The sequence below is a fragment of the Hoplias malabaricus genome, chromosome 2 (assembly GCF_029633855.1).
Source record: "Hoplias malabaricus isolate fHopMal1 chromosome 2, fHopMal1.hap1, whole genome shotgun sequence".
Taxonomy (NCBI): Eukaryota; Metazoa; Chordata; class Actinopteri; order Characiformes; family Erythrinidae; genus Hoplias; species Hoplias malabaricus.
In genome coordinates, this window is record NC_089801.1 from 355,878 (window position 1) to 377,775 (window position 21,898).

The 21,898-nt window shown below is 41.7% G+C and overlaps 1 protein-coding gene across 1 annotated transcript in view; it reads left to right on the top strand.

The window, feature by feature from the left end:
- Nucleotides 1-21,898, top strand: part of LOC136674928 (putative leucine-rich repeat-containing protein DDB_G0290503) — a 132,922-nt gene that overhangs the window by 21,061 nt on the left and 89,963 nt on the right. The window lies entirely within an intron of this gene.

The window sequence follows — 21,898 nt, forward strand, 5'->3', positions numbered from 1 at the left end:
TCCAGGGACGTTCCTTGTTTACTGGGTTGCATGATTCTTTGAAGCTGAAGATTTAACTTGTATATTGGCTTTGTTAACGTCTCTGTGTGGTGTTGTTTACCATTGCATTTCTGTTTTAAAACTGCAGTGTTACAAAGACAGATTCAATGAGCTGATTCAAACAGCCAAGGTTTCTGACATCATATACCTAAAGAAGTAATCCACTCAATGTGAGGATGTGTCTTTCTAGCCACAGGTGTGTGGTGTAGTGGGAGACCCACGTGTACTGAATGAAGGAGAAGGTGTACAGTTTCATCTAATCCAGCTTTAAAACATGAGGAGAAAAATTCTATATATGTCACTCTAACAAACAGAGATGAGGTGTTTGATGCAAACCACTGAGTAGCGCCCCCTTGTGGAGTAGTCCCTAAATGTAAATAGCCCCCTTTAGGGCACATTCCTAATGTGAGGGAGTGAATGACTGAGTGAGAATGAATGTGAGTGGGTAAGAGAACTTGGGAGTGAGTGTGTGATTAAGGCCCATCCACATGAAAACGTTTCTCTTTGTTTTTGAAAACTAAATAGGGAGTGAGGAGCTATTTGAATTTCAGCCAGAGACCGGCAGTTTACCTTCATCCTCATGAGAACAGTGACAACATTCATTCATTCATTATCTGTAACCCTTATCCAGTTCAGGGTCGCGGTGGGTCCAGAGCCTACCTGAAATCATTGGGCGCAAGATGGGAATACACCCTGGAGGGGGCACCAGTCCTTCACAGGGCAACACACACACACACACACACACACACACACACACACATTCACTCACACACTCACACCTACGGACACTTCTGAGTCGCCAATCCACCTACCACTGTGTGTTTTTTGACTGTGGGAGGAAACCTGAGCACCTGGAGGAAACCCATGCGGACACAGGGAGAACACACCATACTCCTCACACACAGTCACCCGGAAGAAACCCACGCAGACACAGGGAGAACACACCACACTCCTCACAGACAGTCACCCGGAGGAAACCCACACAGACACAGGGAGAACACACCACACTCCTCACAGACAGTCACCCGGATGAAACCCACACAGACACAGGGAGAACACACCACACTCCTCACAGACAGTCACCCGGAGGAAACCCACGCAGACACAGGGAGAACACACCACACTCCTCACAGACAGTCACCCGGATGAAACCCACACAGACACAGGGAGAACACACCACACTCCTCACAGACAGTCACCCGGAGCGAGAATAGAACCCACAACCTCCAGGCACCACCGTGGATGGGAGGCCAAAACACAGACAAAAAGCTCCGTCCATCTGTGTGGATGTGGCCTAAGTGTGTGTGCACAGTTGAGAATGTAATTGAGCTATGTAAGGCGGAGAATACAGTTGAGTGAGGGAGTATGTCAGTGAGTTACATGAGGTGTTTCACATCTCAGTTCAGGTCGTGTGTGTATGTATGTATGTGTGTGTAACAGTTCTTTAGGCATAAATATACTAAATAATTATGCTTACAAACGTAGTCATAAAGTCTTTTGTGCTGTAAATCACCGTTTCTCTACATGAATGAGCCCTGTAGTAAAAATGTAGTATTGAAGTCAAGGCTTTGAAGATGGTGAAGAAAACATCATGCAGAGGCAAGAATGCCTTTTATTGGGAATAGCGGTTCCAACTGTCAAGACAAGACAAGAATAGCCCCCAGCCCAGTGCTTACAGATCACATAAAATGCATGGGGTGTAACACCTGAAGGTCAGGTGTGTCTATAGACTCGGGAGAATAGTTGAACCACACATCACAGCAAAACCACCGTCCCTGTAAAAATAAAAAACTAATACAGGTGAATTCCACATACAGTAAAAAAATAGCAATGACAAGACTCACTGAATGCTTGTTTGAGTTTGTGGTGGACACCACTATATACACTATATTATATATGCTTATTGACTCTATTAGCAGATTTATGATGTTGTTGATAGCATTAGAGAAACCTCATAGTTGGTCACGATGTGTTTCAGCTCAGTTCAGTTTTGTCCATAGTGGGGTCCACAGACATTGTCAGAGTTAACACCTAGAAGAGCATGACTAATATCGATAGAAATGATTTTCAAGGGCTTGAATGTCAAGCATGACTTTGTCTTTTTTGGAATTTTAACTTTCAGACTCTTGCAGACTGAGTGGTCAACATGCCTTCAAGCTGAGTTCAGTTCTGTGTCTAACAACAACTCGCAGAATATAATCATTTATATCTTAAAAGGCCCTTTAACTGGCCATGGATTTCTCAGTTGCGGTGTGAACTTTGCCACATTAATGTGCAGCCACTCCTAAGCAAGATATCCCTGCAGCATCTGGGACTGCACCAACCATATAGGCATATCTTTATTGTCCCAATAGCCCTTGTTGCCCCACTGTGGACATGTGGTAAAACCTAAGAACAAAGCAGTAGATACACAGGTATTCAGTCACACACAAACACACACACATTTAAAGATGGTACTACAATACTGCTTCTGTTAAGGCCCACGAGTTCTATATTGAGCCATTTGTATGTTTAGATGGTTCTCATGGTGAACAGGTTCTTCAGACTGAAGGAGAATGCGCTGTATATGGCTCTCTATAGAATCTTTTAGAAACTGTTTCTATGTAGCACCAAAATTGCTCTTCTGTTGTTCTAAGCTAGACATTGTAACAATCAAAGAACCCTATTTGGTGCTGTAGAGAACCACAAGCAATAAATTCTTCATTAATATGGTGAATATTAATAAAAATATTCTAGAAAACACCTCATGGTTCTAAATAGAGCCATTGTCTTTAACCCAAAACCGTTGAAGACATCTTTTTTTAAGCTTGCAGCCGTGGGTAAATATGTTTAAGAATGCAGTGAATTATCTGCCATTTTCCTAATTACACAACATTGACTCTGGGCCTGCCCCCAGACCCCAATGTCCACCATCATCAGGCAGTGTGTGAGAGAGTAGTTAATCTGTAACTAGTGCAGTATTTCACCATCTCATTTTATAACCAGTGTGGTGTGTGGAACAAGCAACATATTGCTTCTGATAAGCAGCCAGAACTGTAAGTTGTCTGCCAGAAGACATTTCCAGATGTCTCTCAAACTACTCAGTAGTGCACTGTCACGGGAGCCCATTGTCCCTTGTGCTGAATGAAGACGAGTGAAAGTCTAGCTCTTGTTATCGCTGCCTTAGATCAGAGAAGATTAGAGGAAAGAACAGAGAGCCGCAGGAACAATAGACTGCGCCGTTGTCTTGTGAGCTTGAGGGTTGTAAAAAAAACAGAAAACCCTGTGAATCTTAAAATGATAAAAGATCATTGGCGGGATTAGTTTAATGTTTAAGTAGTAAGCTGCATACACTGTGTAGGAAAAATAGTTTGCCCTTCGTGTTTGTACAAGTGATTTTCACCTACAGAGTGTGGAAAAATAGCCTGAACACTAACCTCTAACCATGACTTTATAAGTAACCACAACCCTAAAGTCTGTATTAATGCGTGTGGGCACCTAAACGAGAACATTTGCATGTTTAAGTCCATGTGCCCTCCTGATATTTCCTGCCTGTGAGGTTCAAGATTAAAGGTGAGCTAACCCCTTTGTCCGGGCTTCGGTACCTCTGCGACATTCCAAGCCCTTAAGGGGTCTCACATTACTCGCTTTATTCAAACGGTCGCTGTGTGTAATGAGGGTTAATTAGGCTAACTCTTTAAACCTTGAGGCTTGAGTACTTTCTCCTCAAAAGAAAAGAAAAAAACACGATATTCTCGTTTCCTTTTTGTCCAAGGCCTCTGACCAAAGGCTTCTGAGAGCCACACGTTTTTTAGGCTGTTCTCGGATCCCATGTTCATTGCACCTGTCCTCTTTGGTTCTATAAAAGCACTTATCGTTAAAGATGAACCCAGCTAACGGCTAACATCTCCAAGAGCAAAACAAACGTTTCTGGCTGTTTCCCAATGTTTCTCAAACTCCCCAGAGTCAGTTCTTAAATGTCGTTAAAAAGCTTTTACGAGGTTTAGTTTGGATGTTTCAATTCACATAGTTTTGTTATCTTGAGGTTTGGACGGGCTGGAAAAGACGTGCACCATGTTCTAGACCAGTGGTTCTCAGCAGGTGGGTTGCAAAATTGCTCTGAATGGATTGTTGGGTAAAATTTTTCTTTGAAAATTACATTTGCTGGGATTGAATTGTATAAAATATATGGGTCGTGACTTAATGACCACAGGAAAACGTGGTTCCCAAGCTGAGACCATTTAAGAACAACTGTTCTAGACTTCTAGACCACTAGCCTTCTGGCAACTTCATGCAGTTTTTCAATATTACAACATAATAGATTACTTTCAGCTTCTGATTTCAGAAGGAAAAGACATTAGTCACCAGTGACCTGTCTTCTACTTGTGTTAATATTGAGCACACAGGTGTCTTACCATCCAGGAGAGTTCACAAACAAAGCATCTAGACTGAACATTCAGATAGGCCTAAAGGCATTTATTACTTTATTACTATAGTTTTTTAAATCACTAGATTTTTTTGTATTATAATTATTAAGAAATGCAACTTGGGCACGGTGGCGCAGCAGGTAGTGTTGCAGTCACACAGCTCCAGGGACCTGGAGGTTGTGGGTTCGAGTCCTGCTCCAGGTGACTGTCTGTGAAGAGTGTGGTGTGTTCTCCCTGTGTCTGCGTGGGTTTCCTCCGGGTGCTCTGGTTTCCTCCCACAGTCCAAAAAATAACGTTGTAAGGTGGATTGGCAACTCAAAAGTGTCCGTAGGTGTGTGTTGCCCTGTGAAGGACTGGTGCCCCCTCCAGGGTGTAGTCCTGCCTTGCGCCCAATGATTCCAGGTAGGCTCTGGACCCACTGCGACCCTGAACTAGATAAGCGGTTACAGATAATGAATGAATGAATGAAGAAATGCAACTTGAAACTCTATTATGCAAAGTGGAAGACATACATTAAATCGGCACAGAAACTGGTGAAAAACATGGAAACGTGTTATGTGGTCAGCCACAGATTAAAAAGACCAGCCAGACCCTTACCAATCAAAAATGCTAAAACCAGCATCTGTGCTGACAGCAAGGACGATCCGCATATATGTGAAGGTACCATTGATGCAGGAACTCCATGTCTATTTCAGCAGGACAATGCCAGGCCTCATTTTGTACGTGTTACAACAGTGAATGTGCTTGACTGACCTGCCTGTAGTTCAGATCTGTCTCCTATTGAAAATGAAAATGGCAACCACGGGCTATTGAGAAGCTCATGCCTTGTTTACAATAATAATGAGCAAAAAGTTGGTATAGTCCATTCCCAAATTATTACAAAGTGTAGCTAGCTTTAAAGTTATTATTATTATTTTTTTAATCTCTATATGCTTTTTAAAATCAAACAAACAGATTTAACTTCGTTGTCAAAAACTAAAAAAATCTTTTAAATAGAGTGTCTTTTAAATAGAGTGGATTTAGAAGGGACCAGATTTCAGCTCCATCTTGGGTTGTATCTTCGGGGAAGAACAAAGAGACAGACAGAGGCAGTCAAGAAGAAATAGACAGCAGTGCAAAATGGACAGCTTGCTAAGCTAACTAAAAATGACCTGGTGAAGAGTCATATAGAACGAAGCCAAGAACACTGTGATGAAGAGAGAAAGATAAACAGCAGTTATTTTTCACAGGAAACTTACTGTAAACACTAACTCAAACAATGACTCAGCTCCAGTGACAGTCTCCCAGAGTTAATGCGATTATGATAATGACAACACAAGTGAGAAGGTGTGGTTGAGGAAGCCCAGATTTAAACAGGGATTAAAATCCATCGGTAGGGGTCATCAGACTGGCCCATAATTTATGGACCTCTGTGCCCGGCCCTGTGCTGCAGCCCGCCAACAGGATCAGCAGAGGTCCTTGAGCGTAACTAAATCGACCGAAGCCGCAGGAACAAAGGGCTCGATGGCTGCTGGAGAGATGGCTATCTATTGTTGTCAGACACTTAATGCCGTATACCAATCCAATTACTTAACCCTGTTGCCACCTCTCGTATTACAGTGGCCTATTGAGGCAAGCTCGAGTGCAGTCCCTTTGAAAAGAATGTAGTGGAACAGATTACGTTCTTAATGAGAAAGACCCTGCGCTTTCACTCAAAGCCCACTCTTTATTCTCTCAACACCACTGACCAATCAGGGCGCACTTATAATAAGGGTTCTTTGGAACCAGTTTTGATTAGTTGAAGAACCAATCAGGGATACATCTTTTAAAAACACCTTTATACATTCAAAAGATTCCATACCATTAAACAGATTCCCTGTATTTAGGCCCAGAACCGATTCGTTTCAACAGTGTCCATTACTGCAGACATTTACAGACCTTTACTGACACTCCTTGTCTGCAGTCGTAAGAGTTCACAGATGTTTATTTATTGGCAAACCCCTGCTCTTGTTCTGTTAGAAACTCAGTGTCTGAATTCTCTCTCTCTCTCTCTCTCTCTCTCTCTCTCTCTCTCTCTCTCTCTCTCTCTCTCTCTCTCTCTCTCGTCCTCCACAACTGGCTTTATTGCTTTACATCGTCTTCAAGCATACACTTTAGGATCAGTGTAGGGAGGGAATATGAGTAATTCACATAATCAAAAAAAGGGTTGTAGAACAGAAATATAGGACAATAGTCTGTAAAATGTCCTCCGTATTGCAGATGGGGAAATGCCAAATGAAAATACATAGAGTGTGTTTAGAGCTTTGTTACCTCAGTCTGGGTGGGTAGTGTGGAGCTCTTTGCTCCATCATTCTGCTCATGATGCTAACTAGCAGGCGTCTGTGGGCTGATGTGACAGATCTGGGCAGTTTGCATTCACCTCAGCCATGTTAGGCTGTTCAGTGGCATTGCATTAACAGCAGCAAAAGCACCCTCCTCAGACTGGTGACACTGTGTGTTACTGGGGAATACACATTGACAGTGGGACTGGTAATAACTAGTAATTGAGGAGAAAATCTGTCCAAAAATGGGGGAAACAAACAAATTAATAAACTGATTAATTGAAGGAAAGAAACCAACTGTTGTTATTCAAAGATGGAATAAAATCTGCAATCTGTTGATTTTTCTTCTTCAGGGAACGGCTGGTGTTTATTTAACAATAAATAATTAAGAAGCTTCAGTAACTAAATGTATCATTTTTGCAGGCATGGTCTACACTTCCAAAGTTCAGTCTTAGAAGTTGGTGCATTTTTCTGGTCTGGTTTTCTCAATATAAATTATCCAGAAAATTTTGAAGCAATGCTGAGGTCGCGGATCTGAAGTGGCCAGTCCACAGTTCTGGGAACACCAGCAGTTTTTTAATTACATTTGCCAATTTTTCATTTTTTGTCTCTTACCTTTTGTCTCAACCCAGTAAAGGTTTCTTCACAACTACATTTCCCTTCAGACCCACAGTGTGGAGTTTTGTGTTCTCACAGTAGTAGGCTGGCTCAGGTAGGCCTTCATGATTACTAGAGCTCACGGAAATTAGTTGGCTTTATTTGTTTTACCAATTGCTTTATTTTGAAAGGGATTTCATTTATAACATTCCAAAGTGAATATATGATTCAAGTACATAAAAGTAAGGTAAGCAAAATGTAAAAGCTTTAACAAAACACAGCACTGTGAGGTTTTTCACTGCGGTTGGTCCAGATCCTACTCTGAATCATTGGGCACTAGTCTGGAACACACCCTGGACAAGGCGCCAGTCCATCACTAGGAATCGCACACTTACTGTATTTGTATTAGACTCCAGGAACGTGCTTTATCTCTGCAGTGGTTGTGTACGCACAAACCACAGATCTGTTTAGAGTCATAAATAAAAACTAGCCTTTGGTGAGTTTGGCAGTCTCCAGCACAAGATGGACAGCGAACACTGTAACATGTCTTTGAGCATCAATAAAAGTGCAAACAGCTGGGTTCTTGGACTATTCCAGAGTTGGACATTTACTGGCAGACAAACAGAGAACTGTGGAGTGCGGGGGATGGTTAAAGAACTTCAATGCCTTTCGGAAATAATGACGTACTAATGTTTTTCCAAAAATAATACTGTTGTGGACAGTCAACATGTGCTCTCGCTTGGGAGAGAAGAAGGGAAATGATGAGGGGACAGGACAGAGAGTAATGAGCAGAAAAAGCAAGGAGTCATTTAAAGCTTTTAGACTGCTTTGTGAGTCTTTACGCTGTACGCGTTTCCGATTTTGCAGTCGTTTAATTCCAGTTTAATTATGCCACACATTTCTGTCCAATCAAAGAGGTGAGCAATAAAGCACCTACAGACTCTGTAACCTCGACATACTATGATTATATTCTTAATTCGCAAGTCAAAGAAGTTCAGATTAAATATTTGACATAAAAATCTAAACTTCCACATGGTTTCTGTTTGTTATTGTTTTTAATAAAATAATTTAATCATTTTAAAATGGCAACTAACAGTTAGAAACAGTCCAGAAGCACACAGTAACATTAGGTAAATAGTCAAAGAAAATGACATCACGTTAAAGTACTTTCAATAAAGCCTTCCAGCCATAACATTATGACCACGTCCTTGTTTCTACAATAACAGACTGTAGTTCACCTGTTGCCCTGCATACTTTGTTTGACCCCTTTCACCACAGAGCAGGTATAATTTGGTGCTGGATCATTCTCAGTGCTGCATTGTTAGTGGTGGTGTTAGTGTGTGTTGTGCTGGTATGTGTGGATCAGACACAGCATTGCTGCTTGAGTTTTGAAACACCGTGTCAATTTCCACTTGACACACCCACCTTGTTTGTCCACCTTGTAGATGTAAAGTCAGAGACAATAGCTCATCTGTTGTTGCGCAGTTTTAGCTCGTCTTCCTGTAGTCCATCAGTGGACAATGGTGCCTTTGGCTGGATGTTTTTTAGTAGGTGAGCTATTCTCAGTCACACACCACCACCATGTCAGTGTCACTCAAATCATACCTGCTCCATGGTGGTCTTTTAAGGGCCCTGACTATTGAAGGGATTGGCCAAGTTTGCAGAGCAGCAGGTGGACAACAGTCTGTAATTATCAAATTAAAACGTGAACCTACATGGTCAGTAGAGCTGATAAAATTAGGAACTGATTAGATAAAGTGGATATTGGATGGTAGCTCCAAACTTGAGGGGGGCGAAAAAAAAATTGACATATTTTCTAATGTTTTTCAGATGTGTAAGGGTTCTGCAGAAAACTTTATGGAGTTTATGTCTGCATGTGTAATGTGCACTCATCTTTATCTGCCTGACTGTGAATTAAGCTGTCCAGAGATACTGAGCTCTCTTACCCGATAATGCAGCTGAGATTTGGGAAGGGGGGGGGGTCTCTGGTGCTGATCCTGGCCAGATGACTCACACTAAAGCCAGCGGTATTTGGGGGAGTGAGAGAGCGAGAGAGAGAGAGAAAGAGCTTGGGAAAATTTCTCGGCTCTGAGCTCCTCACACAAGCTTTTGGAACATTTACCCTTTTTGTTTACGAAACTAGCTTTTACTGAGCAAGGCTCAGGCGGCCCAAACCATTGGCCCTGGAATAAATATTATTCTCCCCTGAGATGTGGTATCTCCGTTGTTATTTTCAACATTTATCCTAAACCTGTCCTTGTGAAATGAATAATGGCTATTTCATTGATGTCGGAGTGTGTGGGGTGATGGCAGCTATGTGTCTTTGTATATGGTGATATATATTCTGTGTGGAGAGTGAGAGAGATGAGGTAGAAGTCTAATTGGGGAGTTGTTTTATCTCTAGGCTGCTCCAAAGACTAAAAGGAGAAGCCAGAAATTTGAGTTTCTACTTTAACCCATGTATACTAGTAAAAAGCTCATACCCACAATTGTTTGGTAAAAACTATACATGGGGTAGTGTCCAAAATCATTCCCTAACCTCCTGAATTCACTTCCCATTATAGTGAGTAATATAGGGAGCCATTTTGGATGCAGCATTAGTGTCTCAAAGAACCTAGCTCCAGAGCTGTGGCATTCTGGCACAATCTCCACCTTGTTTGTGTTATCTCTGTATCTGCGGTGGTTTCTTTCAGGTGCTTTGAACTGCTCACTGTCACTGACCGGCTGAGATTAGTCCACGACCAAAAAATAGCCAGGCTATCGCTTCCTGTGTCCACTGATGAAGGACTAGAAGACGACCAAAAGCAACTGTGCAGCAACAGATGAGCTACTGCCTGTTTTTTTTTTATAATCTACATGGTGGTGGTAGGTGTGTGAGTGAGTGGATACAGTGTTTAAAAACTCCAGCAGCACTGCTGTATCTGATCCTCTTATACCAGCACATCACACACTAACCTACCACCACCACATACCTGCCCTGTGGTGGTACTGTGGGTGTCCTGACCAATGAAGAACGGAGTAAAAGGTGGTTAATTGACAGAATAGCTGATCACAGCTTCTTTTTTTCAATACTAGGCAAGATTAAAATCAGTCTGGTAATTTATGAGATGTCCCAGAGGGTCAGGGTCAAGGCAACAGGCTCCTGTGGCCCTCTCAACTAAAACAGAAATTGACCACACTCACCAGTCTTCCTGACCCTCGCTCCAGCAGACAGAGGGTGACCAGATAACGTCATGTAAATGGTCTTAATGGCCAAAGCTGTGTCTGATCGCTGCACATTCCAGCTTACAGAGTTATGGACTGAGGCCCTGGGGGTTAAAGGGGGAGGTTATGATCACAGAAGGTGACTAAAAAGACAAGATTTAAGGCTCTTCCTCGGCCTGAAACAAGCACTGAATATAAATAGGTGTAAAGTAGTGACTCTGTATTTGAGTGAAATGACCGAATGTAGCTCTACTTTAACAGACTAGACTTTGCTTAGCCCCTGGTATTATTCTCAATGCTGCAGTGACACTGGTGTGGTGGTGGTGTGAGTGGATCAGACACAGCAGTGCTCCTGGAGTTTTTAAACACTGTTCCCTCTATAAGAAGCAACTATTTTATTTGCTTCACCTTGTAAAGTCAGTAAAGACACATCTGTTGTTGCACAGTTGGTCATCCTCTAGTCCTTCATCAGGACGCTGCAGGGCAAGGAATTGGGATTGGGTATGTTTACCCGAATGGGGGAAAACTCTGACTGGACTGTCACCTATATTTCCAACACCAACTTGCACTGAGATAGCAGTTTTTCTATAACTGCAAAATTAAAACACAAAAAAAGATTAATGTAGTGCATAAAATAAGATTATTCTCAGAACCCATTAAACCTTCTCTGAAGGCTCTGAGGGTTTCCCCTCTCTTGAATACAATAAGCAAATTCCTGGTCTGCTGTTCCCCCTGTTCCGCAGACTCTGTCTACGTCCTAATCCAGGGTCAACCTAGATGTGGCTAGATGTGGGCAGTGGCTGTGGTTCCTCTCCTACATCCTTGCGGTCTCTGCATGCATGTTTCACACATGAGGAACCATGCAAAATACACATTACAAGATGGGTGTGGTGAAGGAGTCTCCAGTGTGTTGACAGGCCAAAAGGACAAAAAGCCAAAGAGGTCAGGAAACGAACGGTTGTTTTCCACTTTGTACAAGCAAAGAGTGTTAGTCATTACAGACTTCATCCAGCAATGTTTTCACCTCTGTATATTCAAATGATGCAGAGGGAAAGAGCTTAAAGCAGATTTACCTATGGCTAGCTCTCAGGGCTATATCTAATGTCTCTGTACGGTGTACGTCTTATACCTGGCACTGACAGCGTGACTAATATGCTAAGGCCTGGTTTTCTGTCTGTACGTCAATGAGGTTAGCACAAGGGGAGCGGATCAGGGCTTCAGGGCTCAGTGCAGGGATGAAAGTGGGTTTGGATGTCTGTGGGTCAGAGAAAGTGAGTGCAGGTCAGTGAAGAACGTGCTCAATAATCGACTGACACCCGCTGCAAGCCAAGCGTGTTTTGATCCTGTTAGGGAAGCAGCAGCAGTGGGGAAGCCTTCTACCTACGCACTCAGGAAGACTGATCTGATTATCCCCCGCTAATGCTACCGTAATTACGTTAACACTAAACGTCCTGGCGTCATTCTCCCCTCAGTCTGATGTCTCACATGAAGTGCTGAGTAGTGATGTACGGCATGTACTCCATTTCATAATTCATGCTTGACTGAGATCATCAAGTGATCTTCTAAAGAAGGTGTTTGTTTTTACCACCAATCAGCACAGAGAAGATCTAGATTACCATGTTATACCCAATGTGAAGCAGGGTTACAGTGCTGTAAGGACACATGTCTTTGTCTGTATTACTAGTTTTTTTACAACATCACTCTGTATATGGCTGTATAATACAGTGATACACAGAGGTAGGGTGTGTACTGTGTGTTTTCTGTATAACGTATACAGAGATAGAAGCTTGTTTCAATTTCCAATAAACTGCAACAGAATTTATTTAGAAGGGGAACAAAGCCAACCACCTCAGGGGTATCTCCCTCACTCTGCTTTAATTTGATGTGGTCACACTGGGGTTCGTATCACAGTGTTCTCACTCTTTCTCACCATTGAATCAAAGCTGCCAACTTTTAAACTGGACTTAAGTGTTTTATTTTAAAACCCAAGGGATCCCAAATGTTTGGTTGCTTTTTAATTGGGTTAATTATGGTCTTGTGGATAACGTAAAAAAAAAAGAAAATCTTCTACTTATTGTTCTTGGCATGATTTTCGGTGACTGCAGTCAGGACCTTAACCCTCTCAGATCTTTCTCTATTTGTGCAGATCTTCTTAAATTCGCCTCTAAATGCACGTGCACAGAACCTGATCTTCATATGTTTTATATCAAAATGTGCAGAACAGTCTCAGCTCTGGTTGGAACCAGACAATGTTTGACCTAGAGCTCTGTGAAAAGAGATCATTCAGACCTAAAGCCAGGTTGTAGAAATTCTTCTTACCTCTTGGGAAATCTTATCTTTACTCATGGTCAGTGTCACACAAAATATAGACAGACACACGAATCTACCATTTACACACGGTGAGGGGCAAATGCCACGTTTCTCGTGTATCTCAACAGCTTTAACCGTTAATGTGAGTTGTGTATGACTTGTAATTAAGATTGATGGAAATGGGTTTACTCTACAGATTCAGGACATGTTTGAACTGTCTTATTGCATTGCATTATTGCAAATATCTTGATATAAACATCGGTAAACCTCAAATTAGATGCTCTTCGATCAAAGGGGATTAACTGCAGCTTTAATAACCCCTTCATACATTTCTTTAATGTGTCTTATAGACGGTTGATGTTTCATTCAAAATTTTGAATAAATGAAAAATATGGAGGTCTCTGGGAAAAAACAAAAAACTATACTACGTGGGAAACGTGTTGGCTTTGTATTAGTTACTTTCTTGGTACCTCATGTAAACTCTTTTCTGTCCCAAACAGTGCCCTACTCCCTAAATAGTGCACTTAATGATTTATAAAAGCAAAACTAAAAAAAAATGGCGGTGTAATTGCAGAGCAACGCAGACACCAAACTCAGAAGTATAGACGCTCACAACAGCGTAGGCTCTGCATCGAGTAAACGCAGAAGTATATTAGTCATTAGTGGTTTGACCAGAGGAGGATGGGTCTCCCCTGTTAGTCCTGGTTCCTCCCAAGGTTTCTCCCTTGAAAGAGCTTAGAGAGTTTTTCCTTGCCATAGTTGCCTTTATCTTTCTCACATGAGGTTCATTCAATTTTTGTTTGAATTCTCAGTGTCTGTAAAGGTGCTTTGTGAAACCATCAGGTTATTCCAAGTACATATTCATATATTTATAAAAATGGCTGACAGTGTTAAAAATTATAGATATGAGTTCACACATGCCTTGGCTTCCACTCTCAGCCGATATCATCCCAGAGGATAGAGAAGGAAAAATGTTAAACTGATTAGAGCACTTTGGCTGAGAGAGGGTGATATGGTGAGTTAATTGACACAGTGTTTCCTCAGCGACAAGTGGGCCATTTTGAGAAGTGATGAATGCTCTCACTTCATGCGCGCAAGTGCCCTCTCTATGTCCGCTTGAAGCCTCCGTGAAAAGCTGCATTAGCCCAGCTGTGTGGGAACCCCACGTAATGGCTGAGAACTCTCGTTGCCAAGCGTACAGTCTGAGAACCTATTGACAGCAAGATGGGGTGAGGGGGTGGGTGTTGGGTAGTGCTGGGAGGAGAAAAAGAAAAACAAGCATGCAACTGCTGGAACTCTGTCTGCAATGTTAGGAATGGAGATGATTGATGTGATGTGGTCATTTGATGAGGAAACAAGAAGAAGGGGGGTGGATTAGAGGATGTGAAGATGGCTGAGGGTCTCTGAGCGCTTGCTGAAACAACACAAGCTCTATCCTACCATGGCCCCTTCAGTGGGAACGCTATGGGACCTTGGTGGGGTGTGTGTGGGGAGGGGGTGAGTGCGCTTCTTCACTTGCTCAGTGTGCCATGTGACAGGCGGGCAGTGAAGTGGAACTGTGTCCCCTTCGTACAGGAAACGGGTCGCTGGGGCTCGTGAGGCCAATTACCAACATTTCCCATGCACAGGAAAGGACGTTTTGATAACCCTCCCCTCCCCTTCCTTATTTTAAACACTTCCTTTCTCCTTTAAATCCTTTGTGCTTTCACCCCACTCCCTCCCCCAGATGTTTCATTTGATCTTAGTCTACAGCTTGAACCACCGCAAAAATATATCACAAGATGCAGATCACAGGTGGGTTTAGGGTATGAGCTGTTTATGCACAAAAACTTTTAAACATTTGACACAAAAGTGACTGTTGCATTAATCTATATTCCAGAGGCTTTTAACAATAAGACAACAAGCTAGGGGCTAGAAAATAGATAGATAGATAGATAGATAGATAGATAGATAGATAGATAGATAGATAGATAGATAGATACTTTATTGATCCCCAGGGGAAATTCAAGGTCTCAGTAGCTTACAGACTTAGACATCACATACAACAATCACTAAACAGCAATGGACTAATAAAGTTTAAAAAAAAAAAACCCTAAAACAAATATCAAAATCAAATACCCAAGAAGTTGACAGTGTGCTTAAGAATAATCAATCAATCATCAGAATAATCAAACATAGCCTGGCAAGAAACTGTGATACTGTGAGCAGCTGGGAATGATCTCTTTAGTGCAGCATATGATTTAAAAGTTGAAAAAGTGTGGAAATATGAATACCTGCTTTTATTGACCCGACTCTTATAAACCAGAGAAAACAGTTAATCCAAAAATCATTGTATAAGTCACACTCTGAAGCAAAATGCTAATTAGCAATTTGTGCTAACACTGCTGCTGTTTTTCTTAATTTCTCTGCTGGCCTGGGTATAATTCCCATGTTTGGCAAAAGAAGGGCTTTGTGCCTGTGCCAACTCTGGCTCTACGTCACTTGTGTGCTTTCCTCATTTGAGTATATTTACACAGCAATTGCTCAGCATGGAATGAACAATGTGCAGCTAATTAGGCTTTGACAGTGGGAAAGTCAACAGCGCCGGGCTAACTAATGACGACATTACTTTAGCGTTATAGAAGCTCTCTTAATCTGCTAGTTTTCAGACGGATATGTTCAAAGCCATAGCTGTTACAAGCTCCCCTCATGACTTCTGACACCACCATTTTCCCCAACCCTGCCCTCCTTGACCCTCTTTAGCCGCCTGGCTATGAGGCATGGGAAACGTCAAACAAAACAGCCTTTTGCCGTCCTTAGAGGTCTGAAGCAGTGCAGATTTGTGACTTGGCATTTTCCTTGTTGTGGACTTTGCTGCTTTTGTTGAAGACAGAGCTCTAACTTAAAAACTTTATGATGTGTGCCTTATTGTAGAAAACTAATGCTAATGTGCTGTTGAACCTTGGTTGTGACGTTCCATATTCTGTGCTTTATTCGGAGTTTCCCAATACGTACTGTGCTATTCCCTGTGACTGATAAAATGTAGGTTAGGTACAGTATTTTTAAAATGCATTTTGTTGCGTACAGTTACACAGTGTGAAAAAACAATGTGCCAAAAAGAGGGTCACTGGAGCAATGCCATAAAAGAATCAGTTCTGGTTACTTAGCAAACTTTTAAATGCATGGTTCTTTAAAAAGTTTATTCGTGGGTGTTACGAATGTTAACCTTTATAGACTAGAGATATAGTGGAGGGTATATAGTGGAGTACATACATATGAAAAGTTTACTTAATCTTTTAAGTATGGATTAGCCTTAACCTCATTTTGTCGATGTGTTTGATGCTGCTGACTTGTCTTAACTGCTTCTAATTCATCCACCATTTTAAATAACAAAACATTTGTTGCATTTTACACTTTTTTTAAAAATCTTTTTTACTACGAACCACTTTGGCTGACACTTTCTACGTTTTAAATGTGCCATATACATAAAACTGTCTTGTCTTAAGTCCTTAAATCACACACATTTTCCAAACACAAATGAAATTTATAATGGACCGACAACAAAATAAAAACAGAGGGAATAGCCTCTCCACACAATTTATCTCCTTTCATTACATGCGGTCCGGTCTCAGAGCCTGTAAAACATTTTCTATGAAAACAATGACATCACTCAGCAGACAGTTAGTTTGTTGACCTGTGCTTGTAAAAAAAAAAAAAAGCTGCTTAGCAAATTGACAAAAGTAAGCTGAAAATGTTCCAAAATCTAAAACAGCGTCTTCAAAATTGCTCTGTACAAATAAATGTCGACCGGCCCCAAAACCGATCCTTTAATTCTGATTCTGATTAAAGATGACTGGACTGAGAAATATGTGTTCATTTGTCTTGCTCATTTGACTTCTCTGGACCTTTAGCTCTGTGGAGAATTGGTAAGTGGACCTCTAAGATTCATATTTAAGTACCCCTGATGTACTATAGTCATTCGTTAAAATTTCCAACCCCCACTCCCAAAAACACACCACCCAGTTCCATTCACCTTATGTGAAGGAGTCTTTAAGCTCAAGACACTTGAATAAACCTTCAGTACTCAAACAGCCCCTCTTCCATTTTATTTTAGTTCATTAAGTGGATAACCCTAACTCACACTGAAATAATACATCTTTTATACAGTGAAAGAAAACACAGTTACTAGGTTCTACAAACTAATACATTTTACTGTGTCAAATGGAAACATCAAATGAGTAAAAGTGGTTTGCATCTGAAGCAAGATGACCAGTGCGTTAATATATACCCCATATAGAGGGAAATGTTCTCTATGAGTTTAACATTTTCCCTACAACTATTTATCCAAGTTAAATGTGTAGAACCCAGGGGTAAAGGTGACAGTATAGAAGTAGGAAATGCACATCTACACTCACTCAAGTTTGGCTCAGTTATGTAACTTAAATTGCCCAGTTCCTTTTGCTGCATTCTCAGTGTGTGGGAAAAAGGGAGAGGGAGGAGAAGAGGGAAAGACTGAACGAGAGAGAGAGAGAAGTGAGGAAAAACGAAAACTGCACCTTCATTACATGCACATGAGAACCTCCTCAACTCACTCTGAAACTTAAAGATGTTGTCAGACGACAATGTGGCTTATTGAAAATATTTTTCTTGCCGGATTGAACAAAAAAAAAAAAACGTCCACTGCGGCTCATGACGTAGCATTTTAAAAAATTTTTTTAAATCCATGACACTGTCGATGATTGTTTCCAAATGGCCCTGTCACAATCAATAAATCCAAAGCCAGAAGGTCCATTCGCTTTTAATGTAAACAGAATCCTCTGACCTACGGGGCAGACGGCTCATATGAACCCATAAAAGCAATAGCTTGAAGTGGAACAGGCAACATTGTAAGATGATGTATGCGCTCTTGGATGAAGGAATGGAATGTATGGGCTGGTGGTGGCTGTGGGAGGGTCAGATTAATTCTGTTTTCCTAACGTACAAATTGAAAAGCATAATGTTATTTCAGGCTAACAACATTAACCAATAAATTTGTACAGTGAACTTTAAACGTGAGACAACTTAGTTACTCGGCTGATTAATCCCTTTAATATGTCTAAAGAAGTGCTTAATGGTTGATTTGAAAAAATGACCTCCTTTGTTTCTACCTTCATCGTCCACGTTATCAGTTAACTACAGTCAGTTATCAACAGTTAAAGACTGTAGTCCATATGTTGCTCTGCATGTTTTGAAGCCCCTTCCACCCTGTTCTTCAATGTCCATAGCCCCAGGGTACTACCATAGAGCAGGGGAGTCATTCTCAGCAATGCCGTGACACTGATGTTGTGGTGGCTTGTGAGTGGATCAGACACAGCAGTGATGCTGGAGCTTTTCATATTAAATCAACCAACTATGCAGCAACAGATGAGCTACTGTCTCTGACTTTATATCTACAAGGTGGGCCAACTAGGTAGGTGTGTCTAACAGAGTGGACAGTGAGTGGACCAAGCCTACCAGCGGAATACAAACAGCAGCGCTGAGAATGATCCCCACCCACTAGACTACATTCTGTAATTGTAGAACATAGCACTGTATGGTCAGTGGGGCAAGATACTTTGTAATTACAGTGATGGGAAAGGTGTATACAATTCAGAACTCATCCTCAGAGGCTCATATTCCAACGGCATCGTTTTCTTACAGAGCTGTTCGGTTGCATAACAAAGGACACATCTACACTGTCCTTCCTCCAGAAGATGCCGGAACTCGTTGCCTCCAGCTCATTGCCAGGACAAAGATCAGTGCAGAAAAGCCAACAAGCCCCTTTCATGGTCACCCATAAAAATGCAGGTCTCTAGGGTCAGCTGTTTATCCTGAGTGATTTTTTAGAAATACATTTCCACGCACAACTAACAAAGCCCATCCACTGAAAACAAACACAGTGATATATGGCGAATACCGAGCAAGGGCCACAGTCATTTCTGGAAGCGGACAGGGTTGCTCAACACGTACAAATGTACTACAATGGTTGTGAAGCTTGTCTGTGCGCCAAGTATTTGTGCACTATAGTAATACCAAGCATTAGAGGTTGCTGGGTTTATTTGAAAGAAAGGCACAGACAGTTTGAGTTATGCTTCAGTCTGAGTCTCGGTTGTTGTTGAAGCGGGACAAAGAGCCGCAGCTCTCAGGGAGGGACTCAATAAACAGCACATTGTGGTGATGCAGTGCTTTCGGATGTGGCAAGAATGCAGAAATGTCTGTGAGAAAATGGCTCTCCTCCAAGAAGATACTGCCCGAGTCTGAGTCAAGTTACAATACTGTAGGCATTGTGGACCAACATGGTTATATCTGAAAATAGGAATGTTTTCGGACATACCCGGAATTGGAAAAAGCAGAGAGACTGTACAGTGTACGAGTGGAAATGGTATGATTTTTTTAATATTAAAATCATTTTAGATATATTTTCATTACGCTTATTCAGAATCGTGACTAGGAATGTCTTCATGTCACTGTTTTAATGCATTATTGTTATTTGCAGCCAGCTCTAATTGGCTGCTGCCAGCTTTGTCTACAAACGTCTCATCATTAGCCACTTTCTAGGTGCTTTCTGTTTTTCTGAAAATGGAGAGGCAGTAACAGACAGTAATGACAGACTTCATGGATCTTAAAACCCAGGAAAAAAAGAGTGTTTCACAGCCACTTGAAAGACAGGCCGTAATGGAAACTGCACACTTACAGCATGTCGCTACTGTTCATGTCGAATGACGCAGATATTTTCCAACCGCCCTAAGCTTTTACAGCAGACTGCCTCTTACGGAACAGCACTTCTCATTAGCATGTAAAGTCATGTCATGCCATGAAAGTGACACCTTTTCTTTGCAACTTTCTGCATTTAGAACAGAGCAAAGTGTACAGGATTCGAGACAAGTATACCCTTCAGTGATGGCTAACTCACCTGGGGATTTTACCACAGCCTGTGTTTTTACGTATGGATGCCCTGTGTTTTTAATCCCATTCACATTTTATTTATCTGTCGTTTTTTACATTATTTAAGTCGACTCGATCCCCAGGAGTTGCCTCAGCCATCTCTAATATCACTCTTTCTGGGGACTTAGTATGGCTCTCCATCTCCCCTCATCTCAGCATCTTGTGAGGCAGCTTTTGTTTGACATAGCACTCTCCTCCAAGATTGTTGAGCTCTCCAGGGGAAGTGTCAGCAGCAGATCCAAAAGAAGCAAAAATGGGCTTCACGTGACTCAGGGGACGCTTGCGTTCATCATTGTAGTGGAGTGTTATTGTATCTGCTGGTGGGCAGAAGCAAAATTAGTTTTGAGCCATTGTATCAGTGAGATTTCATGTAAATGCCTCCAAACTCATGGAATGGCTGTCAAGTTTTGTAGATATGCCATTGTCAGGTTTTGTTTGGAAACACAGTTGTTTAATTCTGGAACATTGTCCAGCCCAGATTTATTTCTCAGTGGTGTCTACATAGATTTAGGTAACTATTTGTCCTATCTAGATTTTTTTTTTTTCAGCAGTGGTGTATAACAGATATAGCCTAGGAAGCTCTCCCACTGGTCAGGACTTTAGAACCTAACATTGTAGATTAACTACCAACATAAATAGAAAGTGACAAAGCGATGAACCAATGCAACTTTTATTCCCAAAAATGACCAAAAAAAAAAAACCAAAAAAGCATTCTAGTTGCTTTGGATGAACTTCACTGATCAATGATAAACTGCACATAACCTTTTTCTACTGAGAAAGCGGATGGCTCCATTTGTGCTTCCTGTTATTTTCCCACCACTTTGAAGTCAGGTTTAAGATCATGAGCAAAACAAGAGAAATCCACTGGAACTGTTTGTTCTCTCTCTGGGACTAAATGGCCCAAAGCAAGGATGAATGAGAAATTGAGTTACTATGAGAAACAACAGGGGGGAAAAGAAAAGGGAAAACAAACAAGGAAAATTGATAAGAAACCTGGCAGGCAGCATGTTTGATACATGATGCCAGGCTGTGGAGCTTTTAGAGAATACTGCATCAGTGTGTGGAATATACAGATGTAGAAGAAGACCGGCTGAGAATGCAGCAGTTATCAGTTCATAAATGGGCTTTTCAAACAGTTGAGTGTCACTCCGGCCCTGGCCAGAAATATCCAGCCACAAATATGAACACTCACAAACTGTGCAGCAGCAGATGAGCCTGCAATTTTACATCTGCAATGCAGACAAACAAGGCAGCTGTGTCTAATAGTAGCTGCCTGATTTACCTTAAATGGTTCTGCAGTTACCCAGAAGATTCATGCACAGCTGTCGGAATGTAACTAAGGCACCAATTAAAGTGGAACAGCGGATTCAGAAAAGAATCAGCTTCAGATTAAACTGCCTTAAAGGCTAACTACAGCCCCTAGATTCAGCTAAACCCAAGGGACACAGCAGAGATGCAACTGATAACAATAATCAAGGTTTATCTGATTATTTGGAAAATATGTTTTCATACTGATGTTATACTTGGTTGTTACTTGAAAGTTCATAGTTTGGGTGAAGTTACTCTTTAAGCCCAGCTTCCCAAGTGCTGTAGTAATTATTACAGGGTCCTGGTGTTGTGGGTCAGCCCCCACCTCGGGTCACTGTCTGTGAGGAGTTTGGTGTGTTCTCCCTGTGTCTGCATTGGTTTCCTCCGGTGCACAGTTTCTTCCCTCTATCTATAATTGCAGGCTGCTGTGTGGATCGGCTAGGTGAAACTGTCCACAGGTGTGAGTGACTGGGTGAGTGTGTGAAACTGTCCACAGGTGTGAGTGAATGAGTGAGTGTGTGAAACTGTCCACAGGTGTGAGTGAGTGAGTGAGTGACTGGGTGAGTGTGTGAAACTGTCCACAGGTTTGAGTGTGTGAAACTGTCCACAGGTGTGAGTGAGTGACTGAGTGAGTGTGTAAAACTGTCCACATGTGTGAGTGTGTGAGTGACTGGGTGAGTGTGTGAAACTGTCCACAGGTGTGAGTGTGTGAGTGACTGGGTGAGTGTGTGAAACTCTCCATAGGTGTGAGTGTGTGAGTGACTGGGTGAATGTGTGAAACTGTCCACAAGT